The sequence below is a fragment of the Nanorana parkeri genome, unplaced genomic scaffold, assembly GCF_000935625.1.
Source record: "Nanorana parkeri isolate BGI_ZX_2015 unplaced genomic scaffold, ASM93562v1 scaffold1191, whole genome shotgun sequence".
NCBI lineage: Eukaryota > Metazoa > Chordata > Amphibia > Anura > Dicroglossidae > Nanorana > Nanorana parkeri.
Genome location: NW_017307459.1, coordinates 98130 through 115176, shown reverse-complemented (window position 1 = coordinate 115176; position 17047 = coordinate 98130). Strand labels below are relative to the sequence as shown.

The following is a 17047-nucleotide window of genomic DNA, read 5'->3' as shown; positions in this document are numbered from 1 at the left end:
GATAATGTGCACTGCCAGCATCCCCACCCCAAACAGTTGCAAGTATGGGTTGCCCTGCGTCGCTGTACATTGGCTGCCCATAAAAAATTAATGGCCTGCTTTAACATAATGCGTATTAACACACAAAATGTTGCATGTTACTACGTGGGTAATAACATTGCACAATGGACCGGAATGCTGTGAAGGTGTCCTAAAAGCTAAATGTTCATATTTCAGCGGAGTGTCTTTCCTGCAATTTGAAGAACTGCCCTTATAATCTGTGCACTCAAACTAAATATTCACATATGCTGTTAGCTCTACAAATTCCATTTGTAACTCACAATTCCATTTGTAGCTCAGAATGTCATCGACCATAGTCATTCATGCGTGCCTACACACTAATTATCCATTTGTGTTCATATCTGGAAAACCTAGTAATATATATTTATTAGGCTCAGTTAGCTGCGGTCCCTGTAATATAAACCCTGCCTGTCAGTTCCTTTTTATGTTCTCTATAAGGCCCTGTTATAGTGGAGGCATCATAGGAGTTAAATCCAATCCTCTTTTCATGTTCGGAATTGTGTGTTTCCCCAGCAAGAACAAAGGATCAAGGCAAGAGACTTCTTACTGCGATAGCGCAGAGCATTCTCTATTCACAGAGAGACCGCAGGATAGAATGAAAATATGTAATAAGTTTTAGGTTGCTGTGGCAACAGTCAAATCTCAAATAAGAGTAACAAATGGTTGGTAAAGCAAGTATGTGCGTAATGTGGTTGTGTCCTTCAAAAGGATAAAATGTTCCATTAGGTGGATTCTTTGTATTTTTTCAGTGACTTTTAGATTCTTACATTCACAGGTTTGGGTAAATAACTTTCTTTTAAAAAAAGCTGCGGGATTGTTTGGTGCTGATAACGTGACTCCTCTTCTGGGTAACCAGCAGTACCTGCAGGCATTTCTATTTTCTTTGCAGCAAGTGCAGGAATGTGCAAAAATTAAAAAAGGGTACCTCAGCAACTGAAAACCCCCCCATAAAAGGCCGCTATGGCTGTAATACTCAACACCTCTTTAGCACTGTCCTATGCAGTAATTCCATTCCACCACTAGATGTCCTCAGTCTTTCAGATTGAATAAGGCTTTCATTATGGAAGACAAAGGACATCCTGTGAGTGCAGGGTATTAAGGGGTGTCACCACAACACCCTACGCTCACAGTGTAATGATGCAGAGAGCAGTGTTCTGCATCACTGAGGATCGCCCATTGCCAGAGAAGTTCCAAGGAGTAGGTGGACCTTGAGGTCATGTGACTGACCTGAATACTTCGGGTAAAGGTGACTATCTAAAAGTAAAGCTAAAATACATCTAGGGGAGCCTTAGTTGGAGGTCAGGAGGGGGAAGCCCAATGTTGGGCTTTAGCATTCTGGGTTAAATGGAAATTTCTATCACATACTCCAATGACGCTATACGTAGTTGTCTTTCTTGCTGTCCTTGCCGTCATGATCGACAGTGAATCCTCCCATCACTCTAGCAGCCAATAGTAAGAGTTTGAGGTATACAGTGACCATGGTGTTATGTGGCCGAACCTTTTCCTATTGGCCATTAGTATGGTGGGGGGATTCACCGGCCAATGAGAAGGACAGTAAGTTACTTTTAAAGAGCGCACCTGGATTTCAGGCAACAAGGATGCTCTGTTAGATATAAAAAAACTGCGCTAGGAATCAAATAACACTCTGAGAGCAGCTGTGCTTAATAGGTGAGTACACCCAACATAGGAAAAAGGAAATAGCACTGCGCTTCAAACTCAAAAATCATATTCCTAAAATGTGAAAAAAAATTATTATGAAATGTGAAATTGTCACAAAGTGATAAACAATTTGGTGTCATACACAACACCTGTGTTGCACAATGCCTGTGCTGATGATAGTAGGAAAAAGCTCTAGGTCTAATGGTCTAGACCAGGGGTCAGCAACCTGCGGCTCCGGAGCCGCATGTGGCTCTTTCATCCCTCTGCTGCGGCTCCCTTTCCAGGGGTGGATCTATCACCAGGGCCTCAGGGCCTGAGGCTGTCGGGGGGCCCAGTGAGGTCCGGTCTGGGCACCCCCCTGGTGGAATATGCGGCAGTGCGGGGTCTACGTTGTGCTCTGCAGGGTCACTCTCAGGTGGGCTCTGCGGGGTCTCGGGTAAGCCCTGAGTCCAGTGCGTTACGAAGACCTGAGTCCAGTGCGTTACGAAGCCCACATATACCTATATACAGTACCTGCTATACATTGCATAAAGCTCAGCCAATTCAACATCTGGAAGGAGTCCTTTTGCACTTCGGCTCAGCCGAACATGCAGAGCGTATTTGGCTGACCGAAGGCAGCTGATGTACGGCTGATTTTAGCTGATGTACGGCTGAAATCAGCCGTACAAGCCAGAAGTGAATAGCCGAAATAGACCACTTAGTCTATTTTGCCTAAAGATACACTTTTATAATATCAGATGAGACGTGTGCTCTCCTGAACTCTTTGTTCTAGTTAGATTTATCTTCAGTCTTTTTTATCCTATTTCTCAGAAGAAAATGTTAAATCTTAGCAAACTAAGCCCTGACATTATAGACTTGCTTTAGCTGCGTGTGATCTCTTCTAAGTGTTAGATCTTCTAATTATCATCTTGAAATGGCGGGCAAATGGTGATGCAGAAATGAACAACTCCTGGCAGGAAAAATATCCAATATGACATATCAAAATGTGTTTCAATCCTCTGTGACAACTAAGGTTTTCTCCGAGGAGCAGAAAGAATATCAGTGGTGTGAGTTCAGTGCTTGCCTTGGTCCCGGACACTAGTTACAGTACGCTAAAGACATTGCATACGAAATTAAAAAAGCGAAATACTCACTGCTCATGCTTCGGAGTGTAAACTTTCTGTGCATCCGTTCCTAATGTCTCTCATCTGATGCAATACCTTCTGACTGTCTACTTTCCAGCCCAGCCTTGATAAATACTGCCAGTCCAAAGGCACATGAGTTGTGGTGTGTTAGAGAAGTAAGCTGAGGCAGACAGTTACTTCTGATGCTGCTGAGCTAATTATTTGCAGGAACTGGAAGTTAGATTGGCAGGAGGGGAGGAACATTAGTTAAAAAACATTGGCTTTAGAAGACCCACAAGCATTTGATATGTTATGTCTTAAAGCAGAACTCCGGGCACAAATTGTATTAACCCTTGCAGTTGGGCTGCCCCTGCACTGCAAGGGTTAAGTGTTCGTTTGTGTCTAGGTTAAAAAAAAAAAGTTATACTCACCTGATCCTTGTGGGCCAGACAGCTGTTAGACCGTTTCCTGGAGCCCCCCCCCCTCCGTTGAAGTGATTTAAGGACCCTGAGTCATGACGTTCTATACACATTGTATAGGACGTGAGGATGCCGAGAGACATACCATCACCGATAAAGTGAAAGAATCATTAAAGGAAGCATGGGCTGAGATAAATCAGGGGGTCGCCACTGCTACCTCTCAATTTTGAAAATGCTCGTTACCTGGCTGTCAAGTACAGGTCTTACCCGAAACAAGCTTGCAGTTCTGAGGGCTTGTTCACACCAATTACAGTGCGTTCCAGCACGGTTAGTTGCTGGAACACACTGGCACATACTAAACTCCCCCCTGCATTTCTGCAGCATTTTTTGCGGTCCCCGAACACAGGGGGAAGTTTAGTATGCGATACAGTGTGTTCCAGCAGCTAACCGCACTGGAACGCGCTGTAATTGGTGTGAACAAGCCCTGAGAGTTCTGAATTCACTTGTTGCATACTTGTTCCAGGCTATTAACTTGGAAAATTCTGAACCAGAGAATCAGCATGAAGGCAGGTAGCAAGTACAACGTGTTTTCAAAAATAGCAATGAAGGTAGTAGCTGTTAATAGTTCAGGTACTTGAATACATTTTTAAGATTTAACTCCTGAGTTTTGTGTCACTTTAGAGGAAACCTTTGCAGAGAGAAAAATGGTGGCTGCCCTTGCTGACCTCTTCTGAAATTGCCTGGAAATCTGATTGGTTAGATGGTTTCAGACCCAACTCAACTTTGAGTTTAAATCAGCTAAATAAAGGTGCATCAAAAAAAATGGGGGGAATTTATCAAAACTGAAGCAGATCGAATCTGAAGCTGATTGATTGCCATGCACAGCTGCTCCTGATTTTGTCTGCTCCAGTTTTGATAAATTCCCGTCAATGAGCAGGGCCGGTGCAAGGATTTTTGGCTACACACACACTTTTTTAATTTTTTTAATTTATATTAATTTTTTTACATTTTTATTTATATGATTCTCTTTCACTTTTTTATTTGTCATAATTTTTTTATTTTTTCATAAATGTTTATTTATTTTATAATTTTTTATTTATTTTTGTCACTTTACTTTATTGCTATCACACAGGAGCTAACTAACAAGCCCCTGTGTGATAGCATTTGGAGGTGACAGGTTCTCTTTATCGAACCTGTCACCTCCAATCCAGGATCCCTCTCTCTCCTCCTGGCCGCTCTGAAGCTGCAGAGGCCGGCAGGAGAGAGAGGGAGCGCTGGCAGGTGTGATCAGAGCCGCCATGGCCATCTTGCGGCCAGTCGCATTCCCCCCCCGCTGGCGCCATCAAGCAATTGCTTGACCTGCCTATATGGTAGCGCCGGGCATGTCAATGAGTTTAAAGTCTGACCGTTAATTTTCTTTAGAAAGTAGCCACAGCCTGAGTAGAAGCTTGTCCCCTACCAGCAGCTTTAGAGACAGTCCTCTACTCTTTATGATAACATCAGCTTTGCTTATTACAGAGCTATTAGTGTCAGTCAGACTAATATGTTGAGCTCATCACTGTGCTACTTTTTAATGTATTTATATAGTGCCAACAATTTGAGCAGTACTTTATATACAGCACATTCACATAACTCCCTGCCTTCAATCCTACAAGCTGAGGTCCCTATCTCACGTGCATACAGGGCCAATTTACCTTCCAGCATGTCTTTGGAGGAATCTCACACAAGCACAAGAGAACATTCTAACTCCTCACAGATAGTGTCCTGACTGGGATTTGAACCGAGACCCCCTTCCTGAAAAGCAGAAGTGCCAACCACTGAGCCACTGTGCTGCTCACTGTACTTTGCCTTTACTGTCCACTCACAGACTGGAGGCGGGTCTATGACAGCCTGCACTCAGAGGAAGTGGGCTGATTGATGCTGGCTGTAATTTGACAAAAGCAAAGCTGGCCACTAAAAGCCAGTCGAGCCTTTGAGGTTACATATAGGGTCAAAAAGCGTATTTACTATCAACATCAAAAATCTTTATTAATATAGAACACAAATGATATCAAATACTGTGCTATCACCCAATAAAAATATGACAGCATTGTCATTAAAAGCATTTTACCGGTACATTGCTAATTGGCTGTCATTTAATTTACTGAACACAGAATCTAGTGGCGGAATAGAAAATTGAAGACAAGTATTGTAGCAAAAACTTCTTTATTAAATGTTTAGTGTACAGGAAACTGAAACAAAAATACTTTATTTGGACTAAAACCATTCCTGCCATCCGGCTTGCAGAGCAGCTGGAGACCCCTGCAGTTCAGACGTTACTCATCCTTACAGCTGGGGCATGTTTGAGAAGTCAGCTTAGGGCACGAAATTGCTTACAACAGAGCTGATTGGAAGGCAGCCTTTGCTTGTCCATCAATTGATCTGCAGGGGGGTTACAAAACACAGCTCACACATAGGAGTAGAGGGCTATTGTACAGGATTTTGCTGGAGGACCTCTTTAATTAACATGAGATCCTCTGTTTGTGTTTTTGTCTCTTTAATTTGTAATAAGTTATCTTCTGTTGACTCGTCTTCTCCCCTTTTCAGAATATTTGGGTTTAAATACTGTATTTAGAGTTTCAGTGACTGTGTGGGTGGACAACGTGTATGTCACTTATTATAGGCTTGAAATAACTATGATTGAGCCGCACTTGTGGCTGAAAGCATTTGTGAGCCAGCTGGGTCTTCCAAATTATTGTTGTCTAAGTTTTGACATTCCAGGGAGGCCTTTCCAAATGCCGCTATTACAATTTAACACTGCGGCAAAGGCCAAAAGTAAAGCTGAGAGTTTGGAAGGCAATATGGAATTATAAAAAAGAGATGTGACATTTAAAATTAAGGAAAGAAGGAAAGAAGGAAGGAAGGAAGGAAGGAAGGAAGGAAGGAAGGAAGGAAGGAAGAGGGAGGAAAGGAAGGAAAGAAGGAAGAAAAGAAGTAAGGAGGGAATGAAGTAAAGAAGGATGGAAGGAAGGGAAAGAAAGAAAGAAGGGAGGAGAGAAGGAAGGCTTTTGAGTTATGGTTGTTGAAGATATATGTGAAAGTGTAACTTTATTCCGACAGCTATGGAGGCACTTGCTGGAGTGCTGGAGCTTTGCACCATTAGAATAGACCAGGTATAGGGGCATAGCACTGCAGACTGCTGCTTCTCCTTTCACTGTCCAGATTTTTTAAAACTTTTAAAATATTAATGCTTATAGATTTTAGTGTTTTTGATGCCAGCGTGGATAAGTTCTGCCATAGCAATCAATGCAGCCACTGGGGGGGCTGGTCTTCCAACCCACCAGAAGACTCCACCATGCCATGAGTCCCTTGTACAGCTAAGTCCCATAGCATAGCATATGTCTGTCTGCCATGACTGCTACAGCAATATGATTAGCCCAGCTTGAACATTTCTCTTCTTTACCAAAAGAGATGGATAAATAAAGGACATGTTTTTGAAAGTTGGAAACCATGTAGTGATATGTAGTGGAGACAGCTGAGCTTGTACTGCATAGATCTCACTAGTTTTCACCCATCACAGGCTTTATCACCATATAAACGCTATGGTCAGGATCGCATGTAATAATGTGTATAAGAAACACGCACCCTACCAGCAGCTGTGTAAGCCTCCCAACAAGACAAGGCCTTATCAATAGTGTTTTACCCCAATTACAGCGCTCACTCAATGGAATTAAACTAAAAAACGAGAACAAATGAATTCAAAATAAATATACAAAGTATAACAAAAGTGTCTTTGAATATGTCAATCAAAAGTCCGTAACAGTCCAACAGTGTGATTATGAATGCTTATCCTCACCACATAAATAATAAAAACCCAGTAGACACCAAAGTAGGTTCCCCACCGTCCACCTTCACTGTGCTCCCATCCTCAGAGAAAACTCACCAGAGGTAATGTGACCTTCTTTGCGATGGGCTTGACTGAGCCGCTCGGCCATGATCGGGAGCTGTACGGGCTATTGTGAATAGCCCGTACAGCACCCCCTCGGTTCTACTGAACCGAAGGGGTCCTGGGGCCGAAGATAGCCGAAGGATCGGCCGAAGCTACGGCCAGATCCCTCGGCAGCTTCGTGAATAGACCCCTGTATATACAGTATAGTACATAGGTCAGAACAAGGCTCTCAATGTCAATTCCCTTCTCTTTCCGTAATTCACACATTGGATCATCTTCTCAAACGTTGTCATGAGTCTCCCAATATCAGTATCCCATCATAGACAGAAAAATGACATAGAAGAACTCATAGGGTAAAACAGCTCGCCTTGACTACTGTAACTTCCTTCTTGTTGGCCTACCACTAAACAGCCTATCCCTTCTTCAGTCTTTCATGAATGCTGCTGCCAGACTCATCCACCTTACCAACCATTCAATGTCTGCTGCCCCTCTGTGCCAGTCCATCCACTGGCTCCCAATTGCCCAACTCATGAAATTCAAAATATTAACAGAAACATACACGCCATCTACAGCTCTTCCCCAAACTACATCCCCCACCTCATCTCAAAATATCACCCAGACTGTCCTCTCCGCTTCTCTCAAGACCTCCTGCTATCTAGCTCTCTAATTACCTCCTCCCATGCTCGCCTCCAGGACTTCTCCAGAGTGTCTCTCATCCTCTGGAACCCCTTACCCCAATCTGTCTGCCTATCTCCTACGTTACCAACCTTTAGGCAATCCTTAAAAACTCATCTCTTCAGGGAAGCCTATCCCATCTCAACATAACTGCCCTTTTATTTCTTCCACTAACTCAATCTAAACAATTATTACCTTTTGTATCACTTGCCCCTCCTACTAGATTGTAAGCTCTCACGTGCATGGTCCTCCTAACCCTATTGTACTGAAATGGTATCGTATTGTAAATTGTATTGTAACTGTATTGTAACTGTACTGTCTCCCCCATTTTGTAAAGCGCTGCGCAAACTGTTGGCGTTATATAAATCCTGTATAATAAAAATAATAATTATATAAAAGAGATAAGATCGAAGTGCACTTGTGCATCCAGCACAAGAACATAAGTTCCCTGAAGCAAATATACAAGTCAACAACCTTCCAAGCAAAGGCTATTTTCTCCCAAGAAAAAACAGCGACAGTGATGTCAGTAGACTCCACCCAACGTGCTTCATCATCCACGGACTTCCTCCTCAAGACCCGTGAGGTGAAGAATCAACGTTGAGAGTCTTGTTTTGACCTATGTATATATTTACAAGGGCGCACCACCTCTGGTGAGTTTTCAGTGTAGATGGGAGCACATTGAAAGTGATGGTGTGGAACCTACTTCAGTATCTACTGAGATTTTATGATTTACCTGGTGAGGATCAGCACTAATAACCCTGTTGGACTCTTATGGACTTTTGATTGACATATTCAAGGATGATTTTGTGACACATTGTATATTTATTTTTGGTTCATTTGTTCTCATTTTTTGTTTTTCTTCTTTTACAAGTGTGCGCTGTGATTGGGGTTTAACACATGTAACACGCATTACCTCAGTGCAACACAGCACCCCGACCCTCTATGGTCACATTCTGGTGGGCACCTGACCATCACTCCTATGTGCGTAAAACTCATCATGTCCTATCTAGTATTTTATATTTGGTGGGTTATTTTTTAAAAGAATGTAGAAACAGTTGCATGTGCTCACAAGATAACAGAGGACACTTAGAGGTTGACTTATAAACAATTTGCTAAATCATTCACCATGTATATCACTGAAAACATTCTTTCTGTGTGAGAAGAGATCAAAATTAATGTTCTTAATATATTTTGTTTTCAGGTCGAAAGTAACTTTTGGAAAATACCACACTATGGTTACTAGATGGAGCTAAGAAGCATAGGGAAATCGTTTTTTCCTATGCTCTTTAGCTCCATCTTGTGGCCATAATACAGTATTTTCCAAATGTTACATTCGACTTGAAATGAAAATATAAGAACGTTCTTATATTCTTGCCTCTATACGCTCATAAGGAATGTTCACAGATATTCATAGAGTGACTGGCTCTGTGAATTGCTTTATATATATAGTTAATGATAAAACAAACATGTACATTTAATTTCCTAATATGTAAACCCAATTACTAATTACAGCTTTATCAGGTTCATGTCATTTCATAGGTAATTTTCAGTATTTTTAAATTTGCAGCTTTCATTAACACAAAACCTGGTGATCCTGCCTTGAAGGCATTTCCTGATATATGGTGGCAACGCTCTGTCAAACAGTACTTGTTTATGACACGCAGTGCTTTAGCAAGCTAAATGGTCATTCACAGTAAGCTTAGCTACTTTAGGAGCCTCAAATGAACGTTCTATGAGATACATTTCAGTCGCCTATAATATTTTCTAGGCATTCAGGAGCATTTCATAAGCTCTCTCAGAACATTCCAAAATCTTTTCAGACTCCCATAAATGCTCAATAAACATGCAAATCAATACCCATTACACCTCTTCTGGTTGAGGAAGAAGGGCTGGGGGTAATAGGAAGTAGTTTACTTTAGATTTTATGGCTTACAGAGAATGCTGAGAAAACAAAGGAAAATCACCACTTAAATGTATTTTTAATGTTCCCATTGGCACCACCGAGTGTGTTAGTTGGCTGTTAGCTGGCCATAGACCATGTGCCATGGGAAATCAATGCTGTTCATGCTTCGGGGCTGTTGAGGCACCTTGCTGCTTCAATACCTGTATTTAGGGCTCATTCATACCTGTGCATTTGTAAACTTATATACATTTTTAGAATGTTCCAGCTAACACAACGTGACGTGCAGTTTATATGTCATTTTTACTACTTTTGTTCCAATTTCCGCCCTGCAGACACATATAAAGTCGTGAAAATGTGACTTAAATTGCACTAATTAAAGTGTGTATTGCACTTTTAGTGTGTTACCATACCTATAAATATATATAATGGCACGGACTAGTGTGAAGAACATTATAGATGATAAGGGAAACTTTTTGCTTGATTGCTTTGGGGTGGGGTGCCATGTGTCGTATGACAATACACTGGTGTGAAAGGGACACTTAGAGGCTGATTTATAAGCCCAGCGATGGATGGCGTTCACACGGCACTGGTGCCCCTAGATGGAATTGAGGAGCACAGGAAATTCCTATACTCCCTGCAGATTCCAAGATGTCACTAAAGTGTCACAGGGGTACAGCAGGGGTAGGCATCCTCAGCACTCCAGCTGTGGTGAAACTACAAATCCCATCATGCCTTTGCCACTAGGAGGCATGCCTGTGGCTGTCATGCTTGCAATGCCTAATGGTATTTGTAGTTCAACAACCATTGGAGTGCTGCGGATGCCTACCCCTGCTTAATAGCATTACCCTTCGCACCTACCCTGAAGCTACATAAAAGGTTACATAGGGTAATGAGGGCGGGGTGAAGGAGCTGGACCAGCATAGACAGTAATTGTAAGGAAGGGGATGTGCCAGGGATTTTTCTGTGCTTTTACCTGCAATAGTTGGTGACAGGGTATCTTTAAAGTCCAATTGAACCTTTCATTACTGTAATGTATCCAGGCTGCATAAACAGCAAATGATGAAAGTGTTTTTTTTTTTACTTTTTTTTTGTAAAGTACTAAAGTTTTGAAGTCTCTGTTAAAATCCCCTGCATGTTAAAGATCCAGGCTGCAGAGTGCAATGGTCTGAATGTCCAGCAGTCCAACCTGCCCCCTTGAAAGTGCTCAATTCAACAGTGCTAATGCTGCCTGCAGTGCTGTTGATTACAGGACTGTTTTATGGCTTACTGTACTTTGCACATTGCTGAAGCCTGTTTGTTCGCTAGCCTTGGACAGGGGCTTTTTAATAAAGCTTTGAAATCTAGTAAAGGTAGCCTAGCATCATCATACAGGATCTGGATACTGAGAGTCATAAACACAACATACAGAAACCTTTTATCTAATTGAATTGAACTTCATGTATTATTTCATTAGCGGTACAGTAGGACAGATTATATTGACAGACATGATGTAAGCACCATGTTCCAAAGAGCATGTGGGTCCAGACAAGCCTGGTCTTACAAAGAATGGCCATTGTACTGTATTGTCTGTATTTCTAATAAATCAAATAAGATGACATTAAATCACTTTAGATGGTCATGTGTTATCAAGAAAGACAGAGAAAACTTTAGCTATAATAAGAGCGTGAAATATTTAAAGTAACACTAAACTCAAGAGTTAAATCTTGAAAATACATTCAAGTACCCTTACTATGAACCCTTTCGCTGCCAAGCCCTCCGGAACATTTTTCAAATCAGCTGGCCAAGCCATTTTTGCAATTTTTTCCTATTGATTTGATTTTCAACTGCTGCGTTGCTAGCGTTTGTAAAAGACCCCCCAAACCATATATTTTCTGAAAGCGCAGGCCCGGTAGTATAAAAAGATGGTGATACTAAATTTGTAGGCCCTGCGATAATTGCGCAAATGTTTCTCAAATTAATATTAAACCGATAAAAATACACCATTCAATTGTTAAAACACACGAAAATCAGTATCAGAGCACAAAAAAATAATAATTTTACGACTAAATCTAAAAGATAAAACTGTATCGAGTTAATAAATAACAAATATTTGCAAATTTGAAATTGCGCCTTTTTGCGAAAAGGTAAAAAAATTACGGTACGCAAAACTGTAAATAGCGACTTATGTTAAAAAATAGTTTTTATGCTGTGTTGGTGTTTGGAACACTGCTCGGCCATCCTGAATTGCGGCCAGCCGCCACTTGCTTCTTCATCTGTCATTGGGACACCAACAACTATAAAAGCCAGACAGACGTTTTAACTCATCCTGGCCCATAAAGCTGAGAGTAAGAAAGGGGAAAAATTGTATGGGGAGTTAGCTGTCCCTCAGGTCACCAAGAGGACCTGGAAGTCTACCTGAGAATATTATGTTAATGGTGGAGCACACTCCCACTAATATTCATGTTTGCCAGCGATCTTCGGCCACTCTGCCCTCATTACAACCAGAACAAATACTCAGTTCTTGGGAAAAGGTGGTGCTTCATCCCATGGTGCGGTGCTTTGGCCTAGCTTCCAATTGCAAGGCCTGCACACTGCCACATGACTGACATGGTGACATCATTGCTCCCTCTAGGCTCCAATGCCAACCAATATTGTATATTTTGGTGGTGGCTGGGATGGAGGTAGAAGTGGCGGGGGATCACCAAGGAGTTGAATATCAATGAGTTGGGAGTGAGCGGTTTACACAGACACTGCCACTTTGCCCTGAATATGAACAAAGGGCTGATGGTTTACTCAAATTAAATTACAGTTATGCACTGTGGTTATTTTAGTAAGAAATAGTGTTAGATTCTCTTTGGCAATATGTCTCAGCTCTGGTCCATTGTTAGTCTTGGTACTCTGCTTTTCTTTTCATTACGGCCTGAACTAGACCAATCTGCTCAGGATTTCTATCTGTGCTCCAATGTTTTTGGCACGCCGTTGGTCATAATCCTAAATAATACTGACAAGAAATTGATTTTGGTTAAGAATACATAACTTGCGGACTATGCACAGCCATCATTCAGTGCTAAGAGTCTTTCATTATAGATTTAATGTTCTTCCAGCAAATGTTTAAAGGACAATTGAACTGGAAAACATATTTAGATATCCTGTGTGACAGGGGACAATAAACCATGTTACTTTGTCTTTCCTTGAATGTCAAAATAGACCAGTTGAATATGAAAAAGCAGAGGCAGATACTGGCTGCACAATGTCACCATCTTATGGCACTACAACCTATATGTCTGTGGGTTAACCGTACTGAACATTTTAATTACCCAATTACTTGTACTGTGTTTTTCATTTAAGGTGGATTTAGGGCAAATGGCTCTCTCCATTTTTAATATCACATCTCCAGGAGGATGTCAGTTACCCTGTAATATTAACTAACCTTTAATAGAATAGCTATATTATTGCTGTCTGAGATCTAGAGATCTTTGAATTACTATAAATAGCGTTTGTGGATTAACATATTGGTTATTTGCATGAATAAAGTTCAAGGATGTAAAATACTGTAGCACATTAATTATGTACCACATGCTTTTACTGCATTAAATTTAGAACCCAGTTGTCTTTTGTCACCCGTTATTTGCTTTTGCGCTCTATTTCCATTATTTACCATATTTTTTCCCCCTTCTCATTCATTCCCTCCTCCCTTCTATTTACATTACCTTTATTTCTCTTTACTTGTCTTCCGACAATTCTTCTCTCACCTTTCCACCATCCTTCTTTCTTTCCCATAATAATTGTTTCTCTTTTTTTCTCACCATCCTTCTTTGTTCCCTTTACTCCATCCTTCTCCCTTTCCTTCTTCATTATTTCTCTTCCCTTTACCATTATTGCCTTACTTTTCCTTCCTTCCCTCCATTCTTCTTTCTTCCCTTTTTGTCATTCCTATTGCTTCTCTTCCATCTATCCTTCTTTCTTCCCTTACCCCTAGTCTTCTCTCTTCCGTTCCCTCCCTCCATCCTTTCTACCCTTTCCTCAGTCCCTCCCTTCCCTTCTCTCTTTCCTTCTCTCTATCCTTCTCTCTTCCCTTCCCTCCCTCCAGTGTTCTCTCCTCTATTCCCTCCATTCTTTGCTCTTTCCTTCAGTCACTCCATACTACCTTGCCTCCCCTCCCTCCATTTTTATCTCTTCCCTTCCCTCTAAACCTCCCTCTTCTATTCCCTCTATCCTTTTATCTTCCCTACTCTGAATCCTTTTCTCTTCCCTTCCATCCATACGTCTCCCTTCCCTTCATCCTACCCTCAATTGTTTTGTCTTTCCTTCCCTCTAAAATTCGCTCTTCCCTTCTCTCTAGCCTTATCTCTTCCCTTCCATCCATACTTCTTTCTTCCCTTCCCTTTATCCTACCTTCTTTCCTCAATTCTTCGCTCTTTCCTTCTCTCTATCCTTCTCTCTTCCCTTAACTCTATTCTTCTATCTTCTCTTCCCTCCATCCATTCTTATCTCTTTCTTTCCCTCCTCTCTTCCCCCCATCCTTCACACTGGCATTTCCTCTATCCTTTTCTCTTCCCTTCCTTTCTCTCATTCCTTCTCTCTTTCCTTCCCTCCATTGTTATCTTTTCTCCATCCCCTTCCTCTGTTCTTATTTCTTTTGTCTCCTTGATAATTAGCATCATCTTATTTTTCCGCTTAGCCTTCTTCCTTGTTTCAGACTTTGGTTGGTAGACTTTCAGCAATATTCTTGTACCATTTCTGTTTCTCTTTCTCACATCTTTAAGGCAGCAATTCTCAGCACTCGTTTTGCTCCCAGTCTCACACTTAGATGAAGGCTTATTATCTTGACAATAGCCTTGTTGCTGTACTGGATTGCTGTCACTTCGTACAGTGGGAGAGAAAATAGGCAGTAATAAGCAGGATTTTGCTGATAGTTTGCAAAGTATAATTTGAAGTGTTATGCTCAGAGCTAAATGTAGCTTTGATTCAAAGATGTCCAGCTTTCCTTTTTCTCTCAATCAGTGCTTCTCAAATTGTAAGGTGGGGTGAGGAATGCCTTCTCTTAACTCAATAAAATAGAAACACAGAGATTGAAAATGATGGAGTTGAGCAATTTAGAAATGTGAAAAGACAAGAGTTGTACTTCAAGGTCTGAAGAATGCTGCAGCGACTATACAGTCTCTATTCAAATATTTTCTTTAAAAGGTTTTATTATCCAAACAGTGTAGACCAGCATCAGAGTTCAACAGCAGTCGAACAGCAGAACCAGGTGAATTAGGCTTCAGTCAGGAAAGCTATCCAGATCAGAAACATTCTGGGGTTGAGGATTTGAGCACATTCACCTTACAAAGTTAATTTTCATTTAGAAAGGGACTTTTCACTTATCTTAATGTGAATGTGGTGAAGTATACAAAATCACATACAAAGAAAATGTAACTTGCACAGGATTGGACAATTAAAGTCAGCACCACTTCACTTAATTCACAAAGCTAAGGAAAAATTCCCTTGGAAAGTCAAAATTGACTGTAAAGAGTAACCAGCCTATATACTCCTTTGCTAAATCAACCCCTCTGTGTTTTCACCACCAAGAGAAGCATGAAAAGAAGGTCTGCCTTGAATTAAGAGCATACTCCACTTTTGTGATTACGCTTCATCCATATTTAGGGTATAACATGAAACACGATGATTGTAGAAATGTGTCACCAGCACACCAAATCAATTTTCAAAACGTCCATTTATTGACAGATGCTGTCTCTCAAATACAAGCACTTTCGGGGGCCCTGCAGGGTCCCCTTCATCAGGATCAGGGATGATGCTGAGGCTCTGAGCCTGATGAAGGTGAATCTGCGCGGCTCCAAAAGCACTTCTATTTGACAGTCAGCATGCATCAATAAATTTATATTTTTTTTAGTTTTAAAAATTGATTTGGTGTGCTGGTGGCACATCTGGTGGTACAATCAGTTTGTTAGGTGCACCATCCACAGTCATTGCAAGCACCCACCTTTAACCTATGCAGGAAATCTGGTAAGGAGTGCTGCAAAATACCTTTACATTGTAATATGAAACATGGTCATAGTCCCAAACCCCCACCCTCAAACTACCCCCACCCACCTAACTTAGAGTCCTGTCTGCCACCGCAGCTTGTAGTTTCTTGATTGCTTTCTGCAGCCCCATAACCAAAGGTCCATTCAGAAGTATGGATCTTGGGCTCAGAGAAGAGTCTGCAGGAGTCTGGGCATTGCACTTGTGGTTCACTGATCACAATTGCAATGCAAAAAATGTATAAATTACCACATCTTCTTTCATTAATGTCCCTGCAGCCTCTTCTGCCCTTTGTTCCAGCAGTCAAAAGACCGCTGACATCATCAAGTACAATGCAAGCTCCATAGCAATGCATTATACATGAGGACACACAGGGACAGTCCAAAACTAGAGTGGAGGGGGAGAAGAGGAGAGTGCTGAATTCAGAGTGAGTGGGGGTCAGGTACGTCAAACAGTTTTTTCCTGTCTTCTATGCAAAATTTAGCAGTTAACCCTCGCAGTGTGGAGGCAGCCCCTTTCAATAACTTGTTTGTTAAATTAAATAATTTAAATTAGATTAAGATAAATAAATTATACTGAATTATACTACCAACTGAATTATACTACCAAAATGTCTTATTTTCTTTTGGATAGAGTGGGGAAGCGTTAAAGCCTCTACTAGGTTTTATTGCCGACTGCGTCCCTATTGTAGAGATTACTCCAAATATTCTGCCAGGACCGAGAAAAATGTTTTAGCACAATGGGTAAGAGTGAGAAGTTCTGGCAATATTTTTATTGCTATCAGTTCCTTTCTGTACTGGTGGTTGCTTTCTGTACTGGCTGAGCGGCATTCGGCTCGGCTGTTCTGCTCGGTCCCTCAGAGGGACGAGCAGAACAGAAAAAGAGTGAAAAAAGTTAAAAAAAGTAAATAGAAAACGATTGTGCGGAGCTAGCAGTGACAGCTAGCTCTGCCCAATAGTTTCCTATTGTCCGGCGGCTCTGCTACTGTAAAAAAAAAAACTGCTGATGGACCTGATGGGGAACTGCAGCAGAGGGCGGGTACAATGCTAGTTCACTATTGGCTATTGCAAATTGAAATAGCCAATAGTAATGTCCCGATGCTTTTCAATGGGAAAGTTCTTTTTTTTTTTCTATTCTGACATCGCTCGTGTCAGAATAAAGAAAAAAAGACACATCAGTGCTTCTCTCCTTGGCGGCCGGGAGCGGGAGACTCCTGGGCCGCCAGGGAGAGTTAGCTGCTTGGAGATCAGTGTCCCTGGTTAGCAGGAAACCAGGGACGCTGATCTCTCTGCAAGTG

At 41.5% G+C, this 17047-nt stretch overlaps 1 protein-coding gene and 1 long non-coding RNA gene across 2 annotated transcripts in view; one reads left to right on the top strand and one right to left on the bottom strand.

Moving 5' to 3' along the window:
• Positions 1–17047, top strand: part of PLCXD3 (phosphatidylinositol specific phospholipase C X domain containing 3) — a 96334-nt gene that overhangs the window by 37831 nt on the left and 41456 nt on the right. The gene's annotated exons all lie outside the window — the stretch shown is intronic.
• LOC108796903 overlaps positions 7579–17047 on the bottom strand; it is a 16056-nt gene continuing 6587 nt past the window's right edge. The window contains exons 3-4 of the long non-coding RNA XR_001941838.1: positions 10995–10998; positions 7579–7680 (exon numbers count right to left, since the gene is read on the bottom strand). This is a non-coding gene — a long non-coding RNA (uncharacterized LOC108796903). The remainder of the gene's footprint in view (positions 7681–10994; positions 10999–17047) is intronic.